Here is a 12246-nt window from a genome sequence, read left to right as displayed (position 1 = left end):
TGCTTTAAAGGACTGCTAATAAATACACACAGTGTGAAAAACCTGCTTTGAACTGAAGAGACTGGACTGAGGATGGACCAGCTCCTGTGGGTTTTAGGCACCCATTTTTTCCAGATATGCCACCAGTGTCCACGGCAGGACCCGGAGAAAGGGCCTGGAAGCATATAAGTGTTTCTCACAAAATCATTTTCATTTAAAATTTCATGTAGTGAATCTGCTTTCTATAACAATTAAGTTCCTACTATGACTGAGAACAGAAAAACACAAGCAAATAGGAAAAAAAAAAAGGTACGATAACACCAAAAAGTTTCAAGCAGAAACCTACATATTCCTTACAAGTGCATTGATGTGAGCTGGAAATACAAAGAGTGAAATTTATTGTGCAAATTGTTTTTGAAGCCTCGGAGAGGTTAAATAAATGCCCCTAAATGTCAACATTAAAGGGCATTTTAAGAAGAACCAGGTTCTTTTCCTTTGCATAAGGGGAAAATGATTCTGGAGGTAAGATTTCTGCTCTGTCCATTATTATTATTATTATTTTATTATTAATTACATCTTGATTCTTTATAGACTTTAAAGTCATAGAATCACAGCATGGTTTGGGTTGGAAGGACCTTAGAGATCACCCAGTGCCACCCCTGCCATGGGCAGGGACACCTCCCACTGTCCCAGATTGCTCCAAGCCCCAATGTCCAGCCTGGCCTTGGGCACTGCCAGGGATCCAGGGGCAGCCCCAGCTGCTCTGGGCACCCTGTGCCAGGGCCTGCCCACCCTCCCAGGGAACAATTACTTCCCAATATCTATCCGAAATTTCCCCTTTTTGAGTCTGAAAGAGGGGGAAAAGGCAAGCACAGGACAAAGCCAGCAGCCTCTGGCTGCTTTGCTGGAAGCACATGGAATGCCCAGTGCCTTCAGCACCAAGTCCTCAAAGGTTTTGTGGTTTTCCTAAGGGTCCAGACTAGGTTTGTGCTCCGTGGAAAACGAGGAATTATAATTACAGGCAATTTCAAGCCAAGCAACACACTGAGTGAGAAAGGAGCTGAACCGTACTGGTCACTTCTGTAGTATGAGGTGCTAAAACCACCAGGGAACTGGGGGAAAACAGTACAAAAAGCATTACAGATTTTTGTCCTAATGTTAATACAATTAAAATTCCATCTGAGGTGATTTCTCCAGCTCCAGCAGCTCTGGAGGCTGTGCCGGGGAACAGTGAGGAGGGGGAGCTCCGGCCACCGGCCAGGGCAGTGACCGCAGGGAGCTGGGGACTCAAGGTGCCGGAGTTTCTGCTGCCCGGGCGCGCTGGCAGCGCAGGGCTGGGAACGGGGAATGTTTCCTGGCAGCAGAGGGAGCTGCTGGCCCGCCTTTACACCCCGCGAGCCGCAGGCACCCGCGGCGGGACGGCGGGACAGCGGGACAGCGGGACACCGGGACAGCGGGACAGCGGGACAGCGGGACAGCGGGACAGCGGGACACCGGGACATCCCGGCCCAGCCTGCAGGTGCCAGCGGCCGGCTGACTCAGGCCAAGGACAGCGCTGTGTCTCTGACCCGAAGGAGGCTCTAGGCAGGTAAAAGCTGGGGGGTTTGGCTCCCTCATGTCTTTCCTGGCCAGGTTAGCCCGGCAGTGAGCCGTGGGTATCCTCAGTGTCCCAGGGCAGTGCTGTGCCCGGTGCCGGGGGACACCAAACTGGCAAAACATAAGGAAATCAGCCACTTATTTATTGCCAAACATCTAAAGTGACACCTTCCTAATTCTGCTCACCTTCTGTAGCTCACACTTTTGTGTCAGATTTCTGCCTTCCCTCTCGTAGCCCGGAACCCTCCCTAAACTCAGGCCCCTGTGCACCTGCAGTGGCCTTTCCACGGTGACACCAGGCAGCGCTGGGTCCCCTCACAGACACGGGACATGCAGCACAACACACACACAACTTGAATTCAGCAGGGCTGCTGCTGCTGCTGCTTTACTAAAGCTGCTTTAAAGGGTATAGTTTCTTTGCCCTGTAAGATTCTTCCGTGATCTCCAAATGTGATTGAGTGGCAAAGGAAAGAACTTGCACACCTATTTCTGCACCTGGTTCCAGCTGTTCTCCTGTGGGTCACCCTGAGGTGTTTTGCCACCACCACATGGGGTTTGCACAACCCTGTACACTCAGTATCTTCACTGATACCTCGATGACATTCAGGCGGCCACTGAACTTTACCCCCAAGTCTTCTGTACTTGAATATTCAAACTAACAAAAATCAAACTTATACAAGATTGGTATAGGGTGAACAAATGATCTAATTCCTCAGAGCCTCATTATACAAAGTTAGGTAAAGGGAAAATCTCTAAGAATGGAATGGGAAGATTAAGGACTACACACAGATGCTGAAGAGCCTAATCAAAGTCCTTTTTTTTTTCATGGTCTTATAGCAAGGATGAGTAACTGGAAGATACAGTGCCTATACCTTCCCTTTCAGTTACTTTATCAGTAAAAATGTGACACTCAACCTGTTTTCTGCATCCACAGATAAGGAGATCATTTACTGAGGCTCCAGCTCGCCCATGGGAATCAAGAGGAAAGGCTATTCCTTCCTATCCCCTGTGCATTAGAGGTTACGCTCTGACACACCAGTTGTGACACACTTACTTGGATTGCAGGTTCTATTGAGTAATGGGTCTCATGATGTTTTCTCTTGCCTTGTTTCTGAAGCAGAGCCAGGCTCGCTGTGCCTGTGGCTGTGGGATGGGGTGACACATTGCTGGGAACCTGCTCACTCAGGTGTGCTTTGAACTGCAGTACCTGAAGTGGAGCACTGACCTGTGCTTTCATCAGTGAACCACTTTCTGTCTCCCCAACCCTGCCCACAGATCAATACTTCAGGGATCTCTGGAGTTAAAACATTTTATCTCAGTTCTGCTGCTGCTTGTGGATTGGCCTGAGTGGGTTTGCAGGGGTTGGAGAGCAGAGTTTGGCTGTTTGGAGGAGTGTTTCCTTTTGTTCCATTGTGGTATTCCTACTGCTCACCCCACAGCAAGAGCAAAACAAAACTGATTTGTGAAGTCGATTCTTAAAAAATCCTCTCAGCCAAGTCAGAGATGCCTGTATTGTGTAAGTTCTGGAGGCAGTTGGGGGAGTTTAGCCATATAAAAAAGTGTTTGTTTTAAATGCACTCCCCTTTGTTTCAGGAGAACAATGTCCTGAAGGATCTCTCTTCCCTCCCCATCCCCAAGGCCTCTGACAAAGGGAAGCAGCTTCTCATGGCAGATCCAAGTGCCCAGGGGATGGATGTACATCCAAATCCAGGTGTCCCAGAGATGCCTCTGAGCCCTCTCGTGTCTTCCTAAAGCAAAGCACAACTGCCAGAAGCTCTTCCCTTGCCTTGGAAACCCAGAGCAGAGGGTGTTCTGTGGCAAAATCAGGTATGAACAAGAACTGAAATAAGCCTGGATAGTAGAAGAGACTTCTATAAATTCCACATTTTCTGTGTACCTTTTGTTCCAAAGCACCTCATAATTCTATACTGCATGGAAAGGACTCAGCAGAAGCAGCAACACAGACAAAGGCCTTCATAAGGAAGAAAAACCCCTCTTTTTAAAAAACCCCTGCCCTCTGGAGAGCTGGAGTACCTGCCACTGGAATTCAGTCAGCATTTTTCTTGTATGATCTCCACTTGATGAGCTCACACAGGCCTTAATGACTCAGTGTGTTTATTATTTTTAACAGGGAATCTTACAGTCTCTCACCTACTTCTAGGCTGCTGTGTTACCTTTTTTACGCTTAATTACGGAAACACGCAATCATTTCTAATAAAACCTTGGAAATTTCTGCATGTACTTCAACCTAGTCCTAAAAGAATGCTAAAGCACTGACAAGGGCTTAAAGATATTTAAAAGTATGATAAAAGATTCAAAGATTGCATCTTTGATCTCAAATTATATTCTAAGATGTGTTATTAAATTAAGTCTAACTTAAATTTCAAATATATGAAATATATATTGCTGCTCTAATTGGATCAAGGTTAATGTATATATGGGAAGCATCTCATAGAACTTCTCTTTTAAACCGTGCATTCTGTGCTAAGTAATTAAAGTTCACCCAAACTCTGAGGTAATAGATAATTCCTCCTCATTTGCAGTAATCACCACCCAGTGAAGTTCTCTGAATTCTTTGTAGTGGTTCATGGGCAGTCCCAGGGGGTCTGTGGAGTTGTTCTTGTCAAGTATTTCCCAGTTTTCAGCAGTGTTTGCTGTAAAAAGGCAATCCCTGAGAACTTTCAGGAATTTTTGGGAACACTTAAGACCTCCCTACTTGTCTGCTCCAAGTCCTTCTCTCTCGTGTGTTTCTCACGTGGGAATTTATTTACACTAAAATTTGCTGTTTCAGGAGAAGTAGCACAGCACAGAATTGTATCCCCTTGTGCAGATGGGAGCAGCTGGAGCTGAAACCAGCACAGGAGACTCAGTAATGCTGCTGAGCATAAATCCTGCCATAAGAAATAAAGAGCACAGGCAGAACGTGGGGGAGAGAAGCTGCACACCCCTCATTCCAAACAGGAGCCGGCTTATTTAACTCCTTCTCGCTAAGGTCATGGTCCAGTGCAACTCAATATTATATTGCCCACAGAAAGGGGAAATGATAAAAAGCAGGGAAGTGACACTTAAGGAGAAAACGATGTATCAACCCCCTTTCCCGCTGCTGTCACAACGGGAGGGGCTGCACTAGGAAGGCTGCAGAAGATTAGGTCAGCATGATCAGACACTTGAGTGAGTTTTCCCAGAAGGGCAGTCTTGGAAAAAGGAACTCAGGCGAATTTCCATGTGGCAATCAACCCAGTCATAAATGCTCTGGCTGGACAGTGTCATCCAGCTCCTTGCATTCATTCCCACAGCCCTTCTGGGTACCTGCAGGAGGCCCTAATGGCCAGGTGACATAATTGTAATCCCTCTTCCACAGACATTTGCTGCACCAGCCAGAAAGTAGGACTCAGTTCTCTTTTTGACCCCTCCAAAGCCAGATTCTACCTGTCTTTCCTCTGAGTTTCAAGCCATTGTGTGTGAAGAATAAAAGGAATGTATGCCACATGGTCAATATTCCCTGAAATCCCTTCACACAGTTCCAGAGTGTCTCAAAAGTTATAGGGACTTGTGCAGTTTGGCTCAGACAGAACAGATCTCTAACTGTGGTGCTTGCACACCTCAGGAATTTTTATGACAAATTATCACTCATTTTTTCCTCACAGAATTCTGTGGGAGTCTGACTGAATCAGACATGAACAAGGGCTGAATCAAAACCTCGGGACCTGGTTCACTGGACACTTAAGATGCAGAAGTAGCATCCCAGAGTTAATTTCCAGAGTGAAAAGAAATCAGTTTTCAGTGGAAGCTCACAGGACTGACTCTCTTGAGTAGGTTTTCTCACCTTCCTGATGTTTCTAGAACTCTGTCTTTCAAGCCTGTCTGCAACACAGCTCATCTGGAAAACTGTCCTCAGGTTCTGGTCATCTTTCATAGAACAGAATTTACCCTGTTTGTCCCTTCCCTGTTACTCTATGGACACACCAGCTGGGATATTACAAATTCAAATAGGCAACTTCTGTGTACAGCACCATTAATGAAGGTCTGTGGTTCTGTATCTTTACCAGATTCATTCCTGCCTGTAAGGAAGAGAAAGCTCTATAATCCTTTTACTATAATTTAATAATCTATCATTTCTTTAGCACTGCCCCACTGCCGTTGCCAACTAACACTTCTAAGTGGGAATATTGCCATTTGGAACAGCTGGATGTGCATTTCTATACAGCTGATAGAGAAGACAAGAACTGTGAGGGATCTCTTTTCTTTCCCTCCCCATGACCATCTTGGCTATGTGAGGTTATTTTCCACTGAGAATGAGAGCAGTGCTAGTCAGCTTTCCTCATTTTGAGCTGTCAGTTGACAAAGAGTGGAAAACTGCTGATGACAATCGTGTGTTATTTTCTGTTCTCAGATTCTGACCAGCTTCAAATGGGGCAGACACGAGGCTCTATGACCTCAGCCAGCCCTACCTGACACCTCAGACTGATCATGTCTCAGAGCTGCTTTTTGGTGGGATTCCAGCTCAGTACACCAAGTCCACCCCACCTAGAAATACACACAAAGCTGCACTGCACTGTGCCCTTCTGGCTCCCCTCCTGTGCAGACAGTCCTTGCAAAGGAAACCCTCTGGCTCCCATGGACAAGGTTGGAGATACCCCACATTGTCCCTCTGCACCCAGCAGCTCTGTGGGAACAGCTCTGCACAAGGGTCAGGCTTAGGAGAAGGCCACTCAAGCTGCAATCTGACCCATTTATGTGTGGCACTGCCTTGGATTAAATAAGCCATGCTGCTGCAAAGTCATTCTCCTTCAGACAGAGATGCCTTTAAGAATGTGTACACATGTGGGAGCTGGAGCAGGAGAATGTGTGTGGATTTGAAAACAGGATGACCTGACTCTGCTTTGAGTTCCGGCTCGTGACAGCGTGCCAGGAATGGCTGCCCCTGAGCAGACCAGGCAGAGCTGCCACTCCAAGGCTGCCAGTGTGGTCCCCAGCATGGGCACAGCACTCCTGGGTGCTCACAAACCCCGGGTGTCACAGCACAGGCTACCCAAGGTTTCACTCACACATTAAACAAGGCAATTTCAGCTCATTTTGATTTTAACCTTTTTGAGGAAGTGTTGAGTAAAAGCTAATAAGGACTTAAGGGCTGTAAGCAGAGATTCCACCCAGACTCACAGTTCCAGCTGAGGTATGTGGACTGAATTGGGAGGGAAACACTCACCAAAGATATTCAGGTGTCAGCACAAGTCTCCATGGCCAGGAAATCAACATTTCTTTAGCATCAGTTTCTCTCTGCTGTTTTCTAGAAGGAGGGAGAAGAAAAAAAGTAGAAGTTTGGGAATAATTCATCTGCAGTGAGCCCTGCTTAGGCAAGTGCTTCTCCACCAACCCTTCTTTTAAACATTTCTAATAATGGGATGCAGACACTTACACCTGTGAATTACAGAGGTAATTTGCACCCACTTAGAGCTCCATTTGGGGAGGTATAAAAATACCCCAATAACAGGAATCTGGTCCATTCCTTATAACCATTATTAGAAATGAAACTAGAATAATTATTTTAGCTTCTCTAATAACATGAAAATCAGGCAGAAATGTGCCTTTGAACATTCTGTTACAATCTCTTCTGCCACTAAATGTATGAACATTGTTCCTGCAAAAGTTCTCCTTGCTCTTTCATCCTCCTGCCCCCTTCAGCCACCCCCTTCACAAGAATGGAATGATACTGGAAGAAAGCAAAGTGTCCCAAGATTGTTCCAAGACATCTCAATACTCCACTGAAATGTTTCAAGTGTGTGCTCAGTGACAGAGGCTGCATCCCTTCCATCCTAATCTCCCGGGGATGTCAGATACATTCTGCATGTTCCCCTCCACAGTGAGCCTGGCTGCACACTGGCCCATAGACATGGAATGTTAGGGATCCAGGGATACAGCACTCAAAGGAAAGGGACTAAACAACAGCACAAAAAGGCATTTGTATCAATCCTATCTGGGGACGTTCTGATACAAATGCTGCATAAACAGACATCATTTAAACCCTGTAAGTGAGGAAGCTCAAACTTTTCAAAAAGAAATGCCTAGAGAACAAAAGATCTTTTTTTTCCGGGGATTCTTCCACGTACACTGGAACAACACTAAGATATTTTGGGAATGCTGCTCCCTCTGTAAAATCGACTCTAGATTCTCCATGACAGATAATTGTGGCAGGTAACAGAGCAGATGACCTGAGATTGTCCAAACAGATTCAAGTGAGCAGGAAAATGAAGGGGTTTGAAGGCAAGCCATTTGGATCATCTGTCTCTGCAGTTACAGCTGTCATACTCCATATGACAGCTACAGCTTCAATTTCTTTCAGCTTGATTTGATGCTTGTGTGACAATCCATCAAATTCAGGAGTCAATCCCACAACTGGATCATAACTTTCCCTAAAATTCACAGAAATCACACTGCTTCTAATTCTTTTAATTAAATTAAATGAAATTTAATGAAATTAAAACTCTCCCCAACCTTTGATAATTATTTTCAGTGAGAGTGCAGCACCTCCCTAAGCAAATGTGCACCCTGGGGGAATTACATCCACACAGGTGGAGTTACAGCACTGTAGCTTTACTCACATCTTTTACCTTGCCCTGGAATTTCCCTTTTGCTCTCCTCATTGACTGCTTCCCTTGGACCTGCCTGTGTGTTTGGATGTTCCTCTGACAGAAGGCCTCTCCTCAAGGGACACCTGTAAAACAGTTCACAAATCACTGTGGAAACAGTGGTTATTGTACTTCAATGATGGATGATTTGCTCCTCTCTGCCAAACTGTCTGTCTGGGAGTGCCCTACAAGAACAGAGACCAGCAAAGACACCCATCAGGAGAAAGGAACGTCAGGATGAAGTATGTGAAAAGCAGCCTCTCCTCTCCATAAAGCAGCTGAAAACCATGACAATGCAAGAGCAAGGCCTGCACAGAACCCACCACTGGCTCAGGGAACCCTTCCAATGTAAGACTGAAGCAAAGTCTGAGCTGCAGGCGGGTGCAGGCAGTGGTTCATCCCTGTCTTGCACTGCTTGGCAGGGCAGTTCTGGCACCTCAAGCCCTCTGTGATGGTTGCTGAGCTCACCAAACCTGGCAGGGCTGGGAGTACCAGTAAGGAGCAGCCTCGAGTGTCACTTCTGACTGTAAAACTCTTGCTGGTGAGCACTCAGAAGGAACAGGCTTCGCCTTCCCAGTTGTGGGAACACATCTCTGATTTGGAAGTGCACTGCTGTGTACACTGATGTGATTAGTGGTTCCATCCCAATCTCCCTTCAGAAAGTGGGTACAGGAGTGCAGAGAGGCCACACAACTTCCATCTGTCACCAGCAGACTGCTGTCACCGCTGTCACCAGCACCTTTACCAGCGCAGGGACACCCATGGTTCCCAAAGCCCAGCATGGGTACCTGGATCAAATACAGATGCACAGGACAAGGAAAACCAATAAAACTTCTCCCTTAGCACTCCTCATCAAGAGCCTCCATCCCAAGGATCCATGGGCTTAGTGTGGGGCAGCTTGCACATCCCGTGAGAAGACTTGAGCTGTCTCCTGGGAAGAGCTACAGGCTCAGCTGGCTTCTCGTGGGAAGCACCTGCACCTCCCCACACAGAACTATTCCAGGCATCCCGAGTAATTTCCTCTCTTTACCATGCCAAGGTGTTTTCCTTGTGCCAGGCGAAGGCTGCTGGGGTTTCCAGAGGGTGTCCTGCCAGAGCGCTCACCCTGGCACCCCCGGCAGTCCCCCCACACTGCGACACGCTGAGCCCCTGAAGAACACCCTGGCAACACCTGGGTGAGCTCCTGGCACAAGGAACAGGCTTCTTCTTCATCTCGTGCAGAGTTTGTGAATAAACCCTTCCTACGTACCTTGTGCAGGCTGGGGCTGTCAGTCATGGCACAATAGCAGTGCCTCGCCTTAATCACAGCCTTTCCATCAGCTGCTGCTTTGGGGGCTTCCACAAACACCACCCCTTTTCCTGGTGTTCCAGCCTCACCCCTCCCAGGATTTCTGCCTTCATTTGTTTACATCTGACATTCCGAAATTAATCACGAATCAAGAAAATCCATTCATGTTACTGGACCCTGCTAAGTGTAAAATAAAGGCACTAGAGGAATCAAACTTAATTTTAGCCCAATACAAACAATTCTAAATTAAGAATTTTGATTATTGAAAAGCAGATGGGACAGTGAGGCATTACATGCCCACTGCTACAATGCCTGATTTGTAAACATGAAAATACTATTTCATCAAAATCCATTCTTCTTATTAATGACAATATGAGATAACTAAGGCCCATTAAACCAAGTTATTCTCTTAAAATATCCCATTGCAGTGATAGAAACTAGTGTAAATACAGTCTCTTACTGCAGGGTAAAAAAATATACTTAATTTTTATTTTTTCTTTGTTCAGGGGTACCTCAAATGCATCAGCTTCATCAGCCACAATTCTATATGGTGGAAGTTGGAAGCATGACGCAAATGAAGATTAATTCTCTTGGTGATAGCAGAGGACCAAAAGTCCTGTCTGAAATTCTGTAAGGATAGGACAGTAACTTGTATGGCATTTGTTGTCCTTGGAGTGCCCTGAGCTCCTCTCCACAGCAGCTCTGAGCTGGGCAAGGCTCTGGCAGACACAGGAGCAAGAGGAGTGTTCTGGCATTAGGCTGGGAAACACTTCAGAGGGGGTCTTGTGGATGCAAAGATGAATCTCATCCCATTCACTCTGAGCTTTCGAGCCAAAGCTGATGACTGTATTCAGCCAATCACTCAATCTAAAATCACCTCACTCCTGTGGAAAATCTCCCAGTAACACTGGCAGAGAAACCAGTGGGGGTTTCATTGGAGCCCACTGGGGGCAGAACTCAAGAACAGAAAATATTCACAAAGCTTTACAAAACTCGATTATCAAGTGTGATTTAACACTGAGTTTTTGATAAAGTCCAAAAATCAGTCAATGGAATACGACCTCAAGTCCTACTCTGGAAAATCCAAGTCATTATTCTACAGGATTTAGGAAGCCAGATTCTACTCAGATCTCCAGGACTTCAATGCATTAATGGAATTTTCTGAGAGTTTTTACAGAGCTCTCTATCACAATTAGCTCTTCCCATTAGCCTTCCATTTCTACAGGAGTCAATCACATCCAAGCACATCCAAACCCTTAAAGGTCCAGTTGATGGAAGTGCATATACTCCCTTTAAGTTCTTGGGAATAAAAAGAATTTGGCTTTACTGCTATATGAAATATTCATTTCAGCATTTTGAAATAGACTCTGGCAGGAACCAAATGATGGTCTTTGCCTCACTTTGTTTTCAGCAGTTCCTAAGAGTTTTCCCTCTGCAACACAGAGGAGCTGAAGTCCAGCTCCCCAGAAGCTCAGTCTGTGACTAGCAGAGGATTAGGAACAATCTGACATTTACCCACAGTGCCCTTACCAAAGGGCTGAAGCTCTGCTCCCAGTGTTGGAAGTAGTTCAGATGCCTAAACAGAAGCAGAAGAAGGCAAGCCCAGGTGCATTCCAGGTACAGACAGCAGCACCTGCAAGGCTCAGTCTGACCCCACACCCCCACAGGAGCACCCAAACCACCCCCATTTCACTGCCAGGGTGCCACTGCTTGGTCAGAGGTGTGCTGAGACAGCCCGAGTCACACAGGGCATTATGCAACAGGGAAATTAAACATTCAGAGGTTCCTTTCCCAGCCTGGCTGTGGCTCCTCATTCACTCAGCAGCAATGATCTCCCAGGGTTCTCCTAGAGAAGGAAATGGGTTAAACTGATGAGGTATTTTTAATGTGTGTTGACAAAGGTCCAGAGTGAATGTACAGTTACATTAGTTAAATTGGGGCTGCTCTGCTCAGCCCCAGTAGGAATGTCTTCCTCTTTTATTATTTAAAGCTTCTGGGGTTTTTTAACATTTCATTATGTAGAAAGAAGAAATACCTCAGATGCAAATCCACTGGGAAAATATTCCTGCATTTTCTGTAAAATCACATTGAAGAAGCCATGGAAAATTGTTTTACTTTCATACTATCTTTACACTTAATTTGTACACAGTCTTTTTCCTTTTCTTTCCCTAACTCCACTGTAGGGTACAAAGAAAGAGGAAAGGAAAAGTACATTTTTACACTCAGCTTGGACAGATTATCCCTGTATGGTGATGATAAAGATCAGTGACACCATTTCAATCCCTGTGGTTTCAGTCCCCACAGTGACAAGCAGAGGAGTACAGCCTAGAAGAAAAATTCAAATTGAGATCCTACTCAGTGATGAATTGTCTGTTGTCACCTAAGAGGACAACATCATATGGATTTTGCAGCTGGTACAGGAGGATAATAAAGTAATGCCTTACCAGGTCTCCGAGTTAGTATCCTGAGTTACTTTGGATGCCACCAGGATGCTTCCACAGGCAAGGGAAGACTACACAAACCCAAACTCTCCTCTACAGCAAATCCTCCTGCACTGTCATTCCTGGAATCATTCTACAGGGAATTTCCTTCTTTTCCTTTTCCTTTGAGGGCAGAATTCAGCACTGACTGGTTTGATCAGACTGCGATTGCTTTTGTACATGTGAGCAATCTGTGTTCACACCCACTTGGACCTGCTTGGCATGTTGGCTAAGTGGCATGTGGTGCCCCGCTTTTCCCTCCATTCTAAAATATTCA

This window comes from Corvus hawaiiensis, chromosome 10 (assembly GCF_020740725.1).
Source record: "Corvus hawaiiensis isolate bCorHaw1 chromosome 10, bCorHaw1.pri.cur, whole genome shotgun sequence".
In the NCBI taxonomy this organism is placed as follows: domain Eukaryota; kingdom Metazoa; phylum Chordata; class Aves; order Passeriformes; family Corvidae; genus Corvus; species Corvus hawaiiensis.
Note: the sequence above shows the minus strand (reverse complement) of the source record.